The following is a 16,428-nucleotide window of genomic DNA, read 5'->3' as shown; positions in this document are numbered from 1 at the left end:
AACATATCACATCTACTTTCTCCTCTTTTTCCACCCATGTCATTTACTTTTAAATATTGTAACCCACTTTTTTGTTTATCTCTCTCACTTTTCAGTTTCTCTCTTCACCTTTTCAGTTTTTCTCTCCACCTTTTCAGTTTTTCTCTCATACTTTAGTACTTCCTCCTTGGTTCTCCCCCCAAAGTGAAGTGAGTAAATTATTATGAAACGGAGGGAGTAACTTAAAAGATAATATTGATGTCATATCCTCTTACCACAATTTCTTTTAAGGTATTGTTTTCAAACTCAAATCTTTCAAAAAAAAATTTACTTATCACGTCGTGACGTGAGTTTTTCAATTTCTTAATGGACAAAAAATACGAAAAGTAGCAAAATAAATTATGAAATAAAAAATTATAACATATTTGTTTATCTCTATTATAAAGGGAAGGGGGAGCAACGGTGTCCTCTTTTGAAACGCCTATTTTGCCCCCTTTCCCTTTCTAAATTACAAAAGGAATGTCAAATCACGTTATAAAAATCATGCAAATCACTCAAATAATCAGGAAACTTTATTAAACTTAAAATTAACATACAAACTAAAACTAGCTAATAACCTAGAACGTCAATACATACAAAAATATTTACAAAAATTTACTTACAAATCACTATTCTCAAGAACTATTCACAATTAATGGTGGTTCATGATAAAAGATAGAGGTGTATTTGTAGTGAAATTAGAATTTAGAAGTTAGACAAGGAAAAAAATTATTTACTTTTTTATAGTGTTTCCTATATATAATGAAACTTTCACATATATTTGGACCTATTTTTTTTTCTATTATATGATAGCGATTAATTATCAAGGTAAAAAGGTTTATGTAAAATATCATTCAAGAATTAAAGTACAACATATCTCTATTATATAAGGGAAGGGGGAAGCTATGGTGTCCCCGAATGAAGAGACTATGTTACCCCCTTCCCATTCTAAATTACAAATTCACTTACAAATCAAAGGGGCTTCAAACAAAAATATCAAAAATATAATTATAACAATCACTCACAAGTCAACTAAAATCATAAAATTGCATAATTACGTTATGCAAATCACTAAAATAAGGAAACTTTACAAAAACTTAAAAATTCACTTACAAACTACGACCTATGAAAAAATTGACTTGAAATCAAAGTGTCTACTTTCTTTACAATTTATGAAGTACTGTACTTAATTCAAAAATCAACTAAAAAAATTATAATATTAGAAATCATATATAAATTCAATAAAATTTCTATTTTGTTCATAGAATTTAACTTTGAAAAGTAAAAAAAAAAAAAAAAAAAAAAAAAAAAAAAAAGAATGGTGAGAGACTTAAGTGACAGAAACTAAACCAATCAAATTTTGCAACTAAAAACAATTATACTTCGTATATCTAATGTTCGAATTTTGACTCTTATGCCGAAGAAAATCGAGTTTATGTTTCGAAAAAAAAATTCAAGCACGCATCGCGTGCAAAAAATTCTAGTTGTAACTGACCCGAGGCATCGTCCGGGAAAAAAACCTAGTTGCATAACATAAAAGGCGCCAAAAGGATTAAAGCAACTTTTGCCTTTTCAATTCTCACTTATCACTCTAGACTTTTGGAGGGTAAGTACAAATTCTGGCGCTAGGTAAAAAATTTAAAACAAGAATGTTAAAAGTCTGAATTTTTTTTTTTAAAAAAAGTCAAAGTAGTTTTATGACTAATTTTTTGGACTGGTTATATCATACTTCCTCCGTTCCATGATAAGTGAAACACTTCTCTCTTTTATGTGAGAACTTTTTTAGAGAAGTGTTTCACTTATTATGGAAGTATATAATATGCTGATATACGTTTTAAATTGTATTGAACTTATTGGACTTCATAAGAGTGAGGGTAAAATTTAGTCCGAAAATATTTGTAGTAGAAAATTTGAATCAATCCACTCACACGGTCACACCCCCAATAAATAACCCACAGGCCACAGTGAGACAAGTAAGTCAATGGGAGACTTACCCTTTTACTTTTCTCCAATAGCATTCACACTACTGTATTAAACCGGCCGGATGTGTCCAATAATCTAGTGGGCTCAGAATTCAGAAAGTTTCAAGACTTTTGGGTCATTTTCTTTATGCAGTTATACTAAGACCAAGTCTCCTCTTAGACTCGTTCTACACTAGATGCTAAGGACTAAGGACTACTCTTATCTCGTGGTTGGAGTTGAGTCACATTCACATTGTATGTCTGTAGCCTGTAGGATTTTTGCAATGGCAAAAGTAAGGCTTAGAGTAATTTAAAAAGACTTGAGAGACAAGGTTGTTTATAGATAGAGCTTTTATTAGATAAGATTATCATGGAGTTATGATTATATAGGCCAAATATTTTACAAAGGTCGGGCTAATTACTGAACCGCCTAGTACTGAACAATCAAGTACATTGACAATTTAAACAACTAACGGCCCGTTTGGTAATCGTTAATAAATTGCGGAAATGGGAATGAATTTTAAGTGTAATTTTATTAGGGAAGGACCCTTAAAATCTCCATGGGGAGACATTTTTTTCCTATGGACAAGCAATCTCACCCCTAAACTTGTGTTTTTGTCTCCAAGAGGAAGCAATTTTCATTACCACTCATTACCACCTACAAGGTGGTATTTGATGGGAATGAAAATTCAAGAAGAAAAGTGGACACTTTAGGATAAATTAGCATTACCATAGGAATGGACAATGATATTTTTCACAAATTTACATACAAATTCATTCTCATTACCACCATTTATGACCAACTACCAAACGGGCCGTAAGTACATTGACAATTTTATCGTTATATAGGATTCATGGTTATAGCTATGTTGGTATAATGGTACCATGTGTTTTCTTCCTCTCACAAGACCCGGATCCGAACCCATGTAGTAGCACCTTTATGGGGTATGCGGGAGAATGGGGAGTTGTTAAACATACTAGGCTAGGCCGTATTTGAGATAGATGACTCGATTCAAATCCTACTTGTACCTATAATTAAAAAAAGGTCATTTTTATTCTTCTCTCCTTTGAGAATGGTAGATCTTGTGTTGGTCTCTTTATCTTTCTGATTGTTGTCATTTTCTTTGTTGAGTTGCTTTTAGTCTGGGGGATGTATATAAGTAATACTTTCTGTGTTTTTTTCTAAGTGAAATACTTTGACTTTTGCACTATTCACACATCACACATTGACTGTATTTTTTTTACTAATATATTAAAACAAAAATGATCATATAAAATGTTGTTGGATTTGTTTCAATAATTATTTTCATAATATCAATTTTGTATAACTTGTACAAATGTATCATTAGATATTTTAATGGTCAAAGTTGTCCGTTGGCGATTGTGAAAGTCAAAATATTCCAGTTATCTTTAAATCGAGGTTAGTATTATTAGGCTATATAGCTTGGTAGTATGATTCCATTGGATGACTTGGAGGATGACCTTAGTCTCAATCCCATTATCATTTTCCATTTCAGTATTTTGGATTAAGCTCATAAAAATGTGAAGGAGTTATTTGAGAAATTTAATGGCCCATATGAAGGGACTATTTCTTATATGACATCCCTCAAAAAAAGAAGGGAATCCTAATGAAGATATTAGTGCTACCTAATTACTGTCTAATTAAATGATGTCCACTACTGATAGTATTCTCTATGAGCTGTAATAAAACTAGCTGTTATGTTTGTCCTTTTCTGTGCTACCTAGTATTTAAGGATTGGTGTACTCAGTCAATCAGTGGGTGAATGAAATATATGATAGCAGTGACTCAAGCTGATTATTCTCTCTCTCTCTTTATTCTATTCTATCTGCCATGTGCTGAATTACCTGGAAATTTCACTCAATATGGTATCAGAGCCACACGTGGCACAATAACATTCTACCCTAATCAATATTTTCCTATCTTTCCTCCTGCAACGCCGTTGCTTCTTCTCTTCTACTGAACCTCCTTTCTCTACCTCAAAAGGTGGCTCCTTTCTGCTAACCTTTAATCAATCTCCTCTTCTTTCTTCTGATTCCCTTTGAAAATCTTTCCTAAATGTCTAAAATCACTCTGGAAGAAATGATGAACCCACTGTTCATACACCCATCTGATGGAGGAACATCCATTCAGGTGGATAAACTTGAGGGAGCAGCTGATTACAGATCATGGTGCAGGGCTATGGAGATTCAGCTGGCTTCAAAACGAAAAATGGGGTTTGTTCAAGGAACTGTACCAAGACCCACAGACGATGAAACTAAGGCTGCTATGTGGGAGACCTGTAATAACATGGTAATAGCTTGGCTCACTCATAACCTTTCTCCCACTATTAAGAAATCTGTGATGTTCATGAAATCTGCTAAAGACATTTGGGATAACTTAGAAAGAAGATTCTCTCTCACTAATGGATCCAGAAAGTATAAACTAAGCAAAGAATTGTATGAAACAAAGCAACAATCATTGACTGTTAATGAGTATTACACTGCTATGAAAACTCTTTGGGAAGAACTAGAGTCATTAAATATGTTACCCACTGTGAGTAGTCCTAATACTGAAGTACAAAGATTAATTGACACTATAAACTTGCAAAGAGAAGAGTCAAAGTTGTTTGAATTTTTGAATGGGCTGAATGATGTCTACAATCCACAAAGAAGTCAGTTGTTGCTTCTATCTCCTCTACCAACTGTGGAGATTGCTTGTGCTGCAATACAGCAAGAAGAGGCTCAAAGAGACTTGCTGCAAACTCACAAGACTGATGTGGAAATTTCTGCTATGTATAGCAGGACTAACCCTGATAAATTTATGAACTCTTGCACTGCCTGTGGTAAGAAAGGCCATGTAAGGGATAAATGCTGGACTGTGGTTGGTTTTCCAAGGAACCATCCAAGATCTAAACCTCCTCAACCAAATAACTTCACAAAAAACAAGCCTTCTTATCACCCAAGCAACACTCACCCCACAAATCAATCCAACTGGACCCTTAACAGCCCTAGAGCAATGGCTAACACTGCTCAAAGCAATGTTTCACATCCTAACACTGGTCTTCTTTTCACACCTCAGCAACTTGAACAAATAGCCAAACTCTTACCACAAATCAACTCTGTCAAGGAAACTGATACAGATGAAGAGCTTGATCAACATTTCTCTGGCATGACCAACTCTAACCCTGATGTGAAATGCAGTGCTCAAGAGTGGATCATTGACTCCGGAGCCTCTGACCACATGACACCCTGCATTCACAACCTATCTCAACCATCTCTCACCCAAAACTTACCTAAGATCAATCTGCCTACTGGTGATACTGCCTCTATATCCCACATTGGTGATGTTCACCTTGCTAATGGCCTGGAACTAAAACAAGTTTTGTGTGTACCACACTTTAAACACAGCTTGTTATCTGTGCAAAAGCTGATCAAAGACAGTAAATGTGAGATACAGTTTCATCCAGACCATTGCACTATAGTTGACAGCAGCACCAGGAAAATAAAAGGGATTGGGAAGGTTAGAAATGGTCTTTACTACTTGGAAAATGATGAATTGAACATTACTTGTGATATCAAGTGTCTGACAGCTGAGAAAAACACCATAAACTCACAAAAACCTAACCCTCTGGAGCTGTGGCATTATAGGTTGGGTCATGCTCCTGTAGCCAAACTTAAACACATACCAGATATCTCCCCTTTTACAAATGAAAACCCAAGAGTCTGTGTTACCTGCCCTATGTCCAAATTCCCAAGATTACCATTCTCATTGAGCCAATCCAGAGCTGCAGAACCCTTTGATCATGTCCATATGGACATTTGGGGACCCTACAAGGTCTGTACTAAAGGCAAATACAGGTTTTTTCTCACCCTAGTGGATGACAACACTAGAGCAACCTGGGTATTTTTGCTAGAGTATAAATCTGAATCCCTTGCCACCCTTGAAGTATTCATGAACTATGCTCTCACTCATTTCAATAAGAAAATCAAATTCATAAGGTCTGACAATGCCCTTGAATTTGATGACAAACCCTGCCAAGCCTTCTTTGCCAAACATGGAATCTCTCACCAAACCTCATGTGTAAAAAGGCCACAGCAAAATGCAAGGGTGGAGAGGAAACACTGACACATACTTGAAATTTCAAGGGCCTTAAGATTCCAAGCTGGGCTACCCTTAACTTATTGGGGTGACTGTGTTCTCACTGTTGTACATGTTATTAACAGACTACCTACACCTGTGCTTCAATATATGACACCATTTGAACTGCTATATAAACACCCACCTGAATATAAGCACCTCAGAGTCTTTGGGTGCTTAGCTTTTGCCACCAATCCCTCCTTCACATCTGACAAATTTGCTCCCAGGGGAGTCCTTTGTGTGTTCCTAGGGTATCCTTCCCAACAGAAGGGCTACAAGCTTCTAAACCTCCTCACAAAGCAACATTTTGTATCTAGAGATGTTAAATTCCATGAAGATATCTTCCCATTTCACAACTCATCTCTCACCTCATATATGCAACTTTTACCTACCCCAACTACAGTCAATACACATCCTGACCCTACCTTATTTGATGATCTCTTGCTCACACCAACAACTACAATTACCACACCTATACTCACTTCTCCTGCCCCTACCCCACCTCCCTCTCCTGCCCCCCCTATACACTCACCTGCTCCACCACCTCTCTTGAGGAAGAGCACAAGAACACACCAACCTCCTACCTGGCACAAAGACTTTGCTGACCCTAAAACTGGTACAGCCCTCTTTCCACCCTCCCCTATTGCTAACCTTGCTCACACCATCATGCAACCTCATTTTTCCTGCTTCCTAGCACAGCTCACTACACACTCTGAACCATCCTCTTTTAAAGAAGCTCTTTCTCATCAACACTGGATTGATGCTATGAATGTTGAGTTAAGTGCCTTGGAGGCTAATAACACCTGGATTGTAACCACTTTACCTCCTGGAAAGACAACTATTGGCTGCAAATGGCTATTTAAAGTCAAATATCAACCTGATGGGACACTTGAAAGATACAAGTCCAGACTTGTCATCTTAGGTTGTAGACAAACTTATGGGGAGAATTACTCTGAGACCTTTGCCCCTGTGGCAAAGATGACCACTGTCAGAACTTTGTTAGCAGTGGCAGCAATGAAAGATTGGCATGTTGAGCAAATGGATGTCACCAATGCCTTCTTGCATGGTGACCTCCTTGAAGATGTCTATATGACCCTTCCTCAAGGTTACTCTCACTATGGCTGTAGAATCCATCCCCAAACTGCTACCTCCTCTTCTAAACCTCACTTACCTACCACTGTCTGCAAACTTCAAAAGTCCTTATATGGACTTAAGCAATCCCCACACCAGTGGTTTGCTAAACTCTCAAACACCCTCCTCCAGCTAGGCTTTGTACAATCAAAGTCTGACTACAGCCTATTCACTCACCATTCTACTGATATCATCACTCTCATTCTCATCTATGTAGATGACTTACTCATATGTGGCAATGACCTACCATCTATCACCCAATTTCAGACTCTTCTCTCCAACACCTTTCATATGAAGAACCTTGGCCCTGCCAGGTATTTCCTTGGCATCGAAATTGACAGAACTTCCAATGGATTCTTTCTCTCACAAAAGAAATATACTCTTGACCTGCTTCATGCCTACAACATGTCCAATGCCAAACCTCTTCACCTTCCCATGGATAGTCACACTAAACTCACCCATGACAAAGGTGACCCTCTTCCCAACCCTGTCATTTACCAAAGGCTCCTTGGCAAGCTGATATACCTCACTATTACTAGACCTGATATTGCCTTTCCAGTACAGGTACTTAGTCAATTCATGCAGCTCCCCACTTCTGTTCACCTACAATCTGCCAAGAGACTTCTCAGATACTTAGCAGGCACTTGCTCCCAAGGCATTTTACTGGCCTCCTCTTCAGCTGCTCTCCTCACAGCTTACTGTGACAGTGATTGGGCCAGCTGCCCTGTCACCAGGAGATCCACTACAGGCTACTGCATCTTCCTTGGTGCCTCTCCCATCTCCTGGAAAACAAAGAAACAGGCTGTTGTTGCACGCTCCTCAGCTGAAGCTGAATATCGAGCTATGGCCTTAACCACTTGTGAGGTTACATGGCTTTCAGCCCTACTCAAAAACTTAGGCTTACACAAGCTTCCTCCTACACTGCTAAAATGTGACAATCAGGCTGCTATTGCCCTTGCTGCTAATCCAATCCTTCATGAGAGGACCAAACATGTGGAAATAGACTGCCACTATGTTCGAGATCAACTCAAGAAAGGCCTGATATCTCCATCCTATGTGTCTTCAACTGATCAGATAGCAGACATTCTCACCAAAGTGCTCACTGTCAAGCAACATCAATCTCATGTCTCCAAGCTAGGAGCTTCTCCTCCTGCTCACTCTCCAGCTTGAGGGGGAGTAATGAAGATATTAGTGCTACCTAATTACTGTCTAATTAAATGATGTCCACTACTGATAGTATTCTCTATGAGCTATAATAAAACTAGCTGTTATGTTTGTCCTTTTCTGTGCTACCTAGTATTTAAGGATTGGTGTACTCAGTCAATCAGTGGGTGAATGAAATATATGATAGCAGTGACTCAAGCTGATTATTCTCTCTCTCTCTCTCTCTTTATTCTATTCTATCTGCCATGTGCTGAATTACCTGGAAATTTCACTCAATAAATCCTATATATAGATTCAGTGAATTTTTAGCTATGTTTTTGTTCATTCGTCTAAATGTGTTTTTTTGAGTATGACAAATTCGTCTAGTTCCCTTCTGTTTTAATAGTTACACTCTCCTTTTTGAACCATTTTTATTAATAGTTAAACTTCTTCTTTTTTCTGTTTAAGTAATATAACCCGTTGGTATTTTACATTCTCTCTCTTGCTTTTCCTGAAAATTCTATTGTGCTCCTAGGAGCATGGTGCACTCGGTAAATTTGTTCTATTTTCGATGAGTAAGGGTGCGTTCTGCTTAACTTAAGAAATTAAGTTTCAGGTCCAATAAGTTCAGATAAGTTCAGATAAGTTGCAATAAGGTCTAATAAGGGCAATAAGTTCCAATAAGGTCTAATAAGGTCCAATAAGTTCCAATCAGGTGCAATAAGTTCCAATCAGGTGCAATAAGTTCCAATCAGGTGCAATAAGGTCCAATAAGTTCCAATCAGGTCTAATAAGGTCCAATAAGGTCCAAATAGTCAATGTTTAATAAACATTTGTATTATTGTCCATTATTTTGTTATTCATAATTTCATATCACTATAAGCTGATTTGTTATTATTAGAATTTTAATTAAAGTACCACAATGATTATATAGTATTATACTTGTATTAGTGTCTATTATTTTATTATTTATTTGTATTATGTCTATTATTTTATTATTTATTTATATTATGTCTATTATTTTATTATTCATATTACTATTAGCTGATTATGTTATTATTAGAATTTTTTATTAAAGTACCACAATGTATATTATTATACTTGTATTATTGTCTATTATTATGATTATTCATATTGCTATTAAATAATATTATAATCATGGTCAAATAATTAAGGTTAACAATAATATAATAATTATAATTACAATATTTTGCAATAATAATTATAATTAATTTTATTATTTATTTGTATTATGTCTATTATTTATTTGTATTATGTCTATTATTTTATTATTCATATTAAAATTTTTGCTTTTCTACTAGTGTTTTATAAAATCAAAACAAGACTATTAGATATATTAGTGGTGAAAGTTATGTATAGGCAAATATATAAATAGTAAATTTTTTTGTTAAATTAATTATCACAAGAGATAATTAATAATCATTTTTTCTAAAGCACGAATTATAATAATTATTACTCCATAAAAAATTTTGAGGGTAGTATTTACGTTAGTGGTAATATTTATGTTATTAATGATCAATTTTTTTGTCTAATAAGGTCAAATAAGTTTCAATCAGGTCCAATAAGGTCTAATAAGTTTCAATCAGGTCCAATAAGGTCTAATAAGTTTCAATAGGGCCAATAAGGTCTAATAAGTTTCAATAAGGTCAATAAGTTCCAATAAGGTCCATAAGTTCCAATCAGGTTCAATCAGGTCCAATAAGTTGAATCAGGTCCAATCAGGTTTAATAAGTTCCAATAAGTTCAGTTCAGGTTCAATAAGTTCAGTTCAGATAAGGTCCAATAAGTTCAGGGCCAATAAGTTGAATAGAACGCACCCTAAATGTTCTATTTCAACAAATGTTCGTTTTAAATATATTTTTCAACAAAAAACTATGTTCTATTTATCTTGAAAACCGTTCTATTTTCAATAAGCAAATGTTCTACTTCAACAAATGTTCGTTTTAAGCTTATTTTTCAGCAAAAAAAATATGTTATGTTTTTCGTGAAAATTGTTCTATTTTCAATAAGCAAATGTTGCATTTTTTAAAAAATTGTTCGTTTAAAGCTTATTTTCGAGCAAAAAATATGTTCTATTTTTCGTTAAAATATGTTTTATACTTGATAAGCAAATGGTCTACAATTTTTGGTAATGTCCAATCTTACAGTAAAACGTTTGTTTTTGTAATTTAATTCTGGTAATGTTTCATTTCAACTGTAAAATGTTTGTTTTCGTAAGTTAATTTTTATAATGTTCCACTTCGACAATAAAATGTTCATTTCCTAAGTAAATTTTTGTAATATTATATTTCAACATTAAAATGATCATTTTCGTTTTGATAAATCATTTTAATTATGGGAGCACAATTATCATTCTACCTTGGAACTTGGAAGCACAATGCACAGATTATGCTTTTCCACTCCACCTACTTTTCTACACTATCTCACCTTCTTTTATTCTTCATCTTACTTTTCCATTTCATCTCGCATATTTTTTCCAATTGTCTGAGTTATCCCAAACAGTAAGATGTAACTATTTAAGAAATACGGAGTATATATTATGTTGATTGGCTCGATTATATATAAACATCTATGTATGAGTTTAGTATTTCACTTTACTTAAATCTAGTTGCAGTGTCTCTAAGAATAATATTCCTAGTCAAACTGTTCTTTTTAGCTTGTTGGTTTTCAAGATTATGGTAAGAATGTGAAGGAGGTACGATTTTAGTGAAGTCTAGGATTTGGTTAAGGTCACATGAAAAAGCAAATGATTGTGATTTTTTTAATAAGGTAAGTAAAATAACATTAGTAGACCCTTCGTTCGAGAGAAACTCCTAATGCGTCAGTTATCGGGATAGAAGAAAGTGAAAGTGATGATTTGTGAAGAATCACACATTTAGCTCAGGAAAATGAGAATGAATTTTCAGAGAAAGGAAAGTTCAGAGAAATTTATTTCTATGTAAAATGAATGTTATATTACAACATGATAAGGAGAGAACTATTTATACAAGAGAATAATAGATTGTAACAAATTGCCTAACAACTTGGTATAACTAACTAACTTAATGATGTAATAAATAAGTTAAGCTGAGCTGAAATCAGCTTTGGATGCTGGTACTCCTATAAAAATATTATTACAAGAAGTACAATAAAAGATGATGTAACTAGCTAGATGAACACGTTAGTGATCCAATCGGCCGCTCAATTTGCTTCTCTAAAAATATGTGTGAGTTGCCAATTATCGACTTCATTAAGTAGAAGTTTGATATCTTTCGTCATATTAGCTATCTGCCACGGAATAGCCTAGAAACCTTTGACTACGTTGATGAACATAAGGTTATCATCTTCAATGATGATATTTCTGATGTTATGGTGAATGGCAAGGGATATGCCATTCAAAAAATAAGGGATATGGAGGAGTTGTTTGAGAAATTTAATGGCCCATATGAAGTTATTATTCTCTATGTAGCATCCCTTAAAAAAAAAAGAAAAAAAAAAGAAGAGAACCTATATAGAGATTTGGTGAATTTGTAGTTGTATATTTTATCATTCACATAAATGTCTTTTTTGAGTATGACAAATCCATCTAATGTACCAAGTATCCTTGGGTTTAATGGTTTAACTTCCTATCTCGCACAAGTGAGACCAAGGTTCAAATTTTAGTGGAAGCAAAAATTTCAATATTGCTGCCAAATTTGATTTGTATGGACTTGGTTCACAATATAATAAAATTAGTGTGCACCATGTTCACGCACGTGAATCGGGACACACATTACTATAATACATGGAAACCCACTATATATACACTATATAAGAAAGGAATACATTATATCACAAACAAATACACTATAACACAAATACACATTATAGCTCTTGCCAAAAATCACTATAGTATAGAGAAATATATTATACCACATATAAACACACTATATCAAGAATGATAATATAATCCTAATATTCTATAACTGGTTCAATTGTACAATCAACTATATCAAAAAAACTAAAAAAAAACAGAGTAAGAAATTGAAGAAAGAGAAAATGAAGCAATTATGAGAGAGAAACCGAAAAGGTAAGGAAATCTGAGAAGCGAGAAAGACAAAATAATAGAAGTTGTAATCATTACAACCTACATAACATCTATTGGGTGCACACTAATTAGTGTGCACCGAGTTCATACGAGTTTTTTTATATTGTTGTGGGTGGGGGAGGGGGGGATGGAGCTTGTTGTGCCTCTAGGTGAGTGGCCATGTGCGAAATTCATCTTACTACGAGATTTTCGAAAGGGGGGCCCAAAAAAATATCCGTCTAATGTACACCTTCCCTAGTTCCCTTTTATTTTAATAGTTATCCTTTTTTAACCGTTTTTAATGATAGTTACACTTCTACTTTTTTCTATATAATTAGAATGTGTCTTGAGTGTAAGAACATGTTACACTATAACTTATTGTGTAACACCATCTCATATGAGATAACTAATATACATGTTTCATGTTAATATAAAATTATTTCATGTCATTATTGGAGTATTCAATATCATTTTGGAGTCGTTTCAAATCATTTTGAATTTTGTTTCGTGTCATTTATAAAACACTTTCATGTCTAGGAAAAACATCTACAAACTCATTGGCAATACGAACATCTTCAACACGTGACTCTCCCTTACTAGTGTTATGAACATGGCACAAGTACATAGGACAACCCTTCCTCAAATAAGATTTTAGAGTCAAAGCAGAAATGATTTTCAAAGAAGATCCTCTATAAAACTCATGGACTCCGCTAGGACCAACTACAGACACCTTTTGTTTCTCACAATCTATCTTGGCTTTATGCTTACCAAGCCAATCCATCCCTAAAATTACATCAAAACCATGCAAAGGAAAAGCTATCAAAAGCTACTAGGGTGGTACTACCACACATAATAGGGACATCTGAATACACGTTATTACAAGTTATTATCACACCAGAAGGATTAGAGATGTCTACATCACAAGTCCTAGAGTTCTCTAACCCTAACTTTTTCACAAGAAGTTCAGACACAAAATAATGAAAAGCACCGGAATCAAATAACACATAAATAGACGTCGAATGAATAGAAAAAGTACTAGTGACCATGTTACCTTGGTGTTTGCCTCAGTCTGGTTCATCACATGAACCTGCCCAATGTTCCTCCTCACATCACCGCTGTGTGCCTGAGTAGCATTTGTAGTCCCTCCATTACGATTAGGTACAACGTTCCCTGGAGTAGAAAGCGCAGGACGACTGTTGTTTCCATTCTGGGGGTCTCTTCTCTGCTTGTGCCCCATTCCTCGAACTCATCTCAAGCCTAAAGTTCCTCGATCTAAGGTTAGTAAAACATTCTTTAAGCATGATAACCCTTCCTCCCACAGTGATTACACTCCACTAAATTACCATCACAATCCTTGCCAGGGTGGTTCTCACTATAATGTTTGCAATAGAAAATCCGATCAGTCCTCTAAATTTGACCTTGGGGATGGCTATGAGAAGGAGTGGGGTTTCGATTGTCCTTAGAATATTGCAGACTGGAACCTCCCTTGTTATAGCTACCACAAGAATCACGATTCCCAAAGTTTCGATTTTTATTGAAACCTCCTCTACCTTTGTTGTAACCAGTGGAACCAGATGTATCACCCTTTTCTGTCGCCTGAGTAGATCCTGCTGGAGTGGATTTCAACTTCTTTGCAACTAGTCTCTTTTCCTCAATCCTCTCAGCATTACAAGCACGAGTGTGCACCTCCATCACTGTAGTATACTCACCAGCTCCCATCTTAGAATGAAGATCGGGGTCTAACTTCTCCTCGAATTTCACCGCTCTCTCCTACTCATCAGGAACTAACCCCTTAGTAAAACGAGCCAACTCCTGAAATTTCACGTAGAACTCATGAACGATCATATCTCCCTGCACAAGATCATTATACTCCGTCCTCTTCCTCTTCCTCATATGGGCTGGAAAGAACTCATCACGAGTCGCCTTCTTGAACTGAGTCGAACCAAACTCTCTCTCTTCCATGAGCTCTTCTCCTTCCTCATCCACAATCACCTTAGTAGTCAGATCAAACTTGTTATGAGTCCACCAAATATCAGCATCCTCAACCAGATAGTAGGCAGCAACATCAACCCTCATCTCATTAGGGACTTGGAGAGTGGTAAAGATTTTGTCGAATTCTTTAATCCAGTTCTCCATCCTGGTAGGGTCACCCTTACCATTAAAAGAAGAAGGTTTCTTCTGGTCAATTGCTTTAGAAATCACAACAGTTTTTGAACTAACATTGCCATCAACAGGAGTAACAAGAGTATTAAGGGCAGCAGCTTGAGCCTCAACAAGTTCTCTATAACATCAGTTAATGCTCGAGTGGATTGAGCTATCTCACGCATCATACGATCCGAACTTGAGTTTCCGGCACGCGCGTGTAAAGCACAATAGAAACTAAGATAAACCAAAAATGATTCACCCTTACCAAATAGTTCTTAACAAAAGAAGGGAAAGAAAAGAAATATAAATAAATCGAGCAAGAACATGAAAAGAGAAGTATATATCACTGTAGACAAAATGGCAAAGATAATTGGATTTGGATAAACTTAAACTAAGGATAAAACAAAGAACATATATAACCCATACAAATAACTAAAGAACTTACCACTACATTCATAACGCAACGCCTTTGACAACTTTCAGTCAACAATCGAAAGGCAAGAAAAAACTATCACTTGATTGTACTCTGTCGCTCAAGACGACACCTGCTTCAAACAACGACTTCCTTCCAGGCGGCGACACTTGCTGCCACTCTCGATAAGCACTTTGACTCTTAAAAAACTTGCCCTCAGGCGGCGGCACATCGACTTTCTTGGCGCTTCCCTGGCAAACCAGACCTAAGCCACAAAAAAAACCAAACAAAACTGAATAAAGGAATGTGGAAGGAGTAGGGGCTTGACAACCACAGTGACGAGCATAGAGGAGGCTTAAGCGGTCGTCGATCCCCTCGGGGTTGCATGTTTGTTTCTTTCGCTAGAGTTGTTTGCTGGAGAATTTCTTTCGAGCTGCTAGATCATTGTGATCTTATGTAATACTCCCTCCGTCTTTTTTGTTCCTATTTGGAATCGGGGAAGAAACCAATGCAATTCAAAAAATAGGCAAGATTCACCATTTTAAATAATTAAAATTGACTAAAACTAAAGATTCTTGCCCTTTTGAGTTATTCTATGTTGGGCAACCAATGATACAAAAAGTTTGTGGGGTAAAAGAGTAAAGTAACTACAAAATAGCGTGAACACATTTATTACTTTTTGAGTTACTCTATGTTTGACAAAAAAAATTAGGCAAAAGTTTGAGGGGTTAAAAGGTAAAAAGTGACTATTGAATAGTGTGAACACATTTATTGCAACATGAAACTAATGGAAAATTTGATTCATAAATTATATTATTTATGGAAAGATTCAAAATATGAACAATATATTGAAATTTCCCAATGGACAATACGGGAACAACAAGAGAAAACGGAGGAAGTACATTGTTACGTAATATAGTTGTGATCTCCTGAGTATCAAACAACGTAAATTTGAAAGTATTTCAACCTGATTATCTCAACTACTCCTAATAATGTTCACTATTTTAATATTTTCGAGCAAAAAACCAACATGAAAAATATTGTGATTGGTAAAGGAAGAAAGGATATAACATTATACTCCTTTCGTTTCTTTTAAATCTATACACTTTTCTTTTTTGGTCTATTTCTTTTTAATCTATATATATTATTGCTTTTTCTATTATTTGTAACACGTTCCATCTACTTTATCTCCTTTTTCCATCGATATTATCCACTTTTTAATATTTTAATCCACTTTTTAGTTTTTCTCTCTCACTTTTGAGTTTCTCTTTCCACCTTTTTCATTTTCTCTCTCAAACTTTTGTACTTCCACCTTAATTCTTCCCCATAATGAAATGAATAAACTAAAAGGACATGGAGGGAGTAAGAGTTTGTGAGATTTTTCAAAAGAAAATTTATATACTATGAAACAAAA

This window comes from Beta vulgaris, chromosome 9 (genome assembly GCF_026745355.1).
Source record: "Beta vulgaris subsp. vulgaris cultivar EL10 chromosome 9, EL10.2, whole genome shotgun sequence".
NCBI classification, from domain to species: Eukaryota; Viridiplantae; Streptophyta; class Magnoliopsida; order Caryophyllales; family Amaranthaceae; genus Beta; species Beta vulgaris.
The sequence above is the reverse complement of the archived record's forward strand: the minus strand, read 5'-3'. Positions refer to the sequence as shown.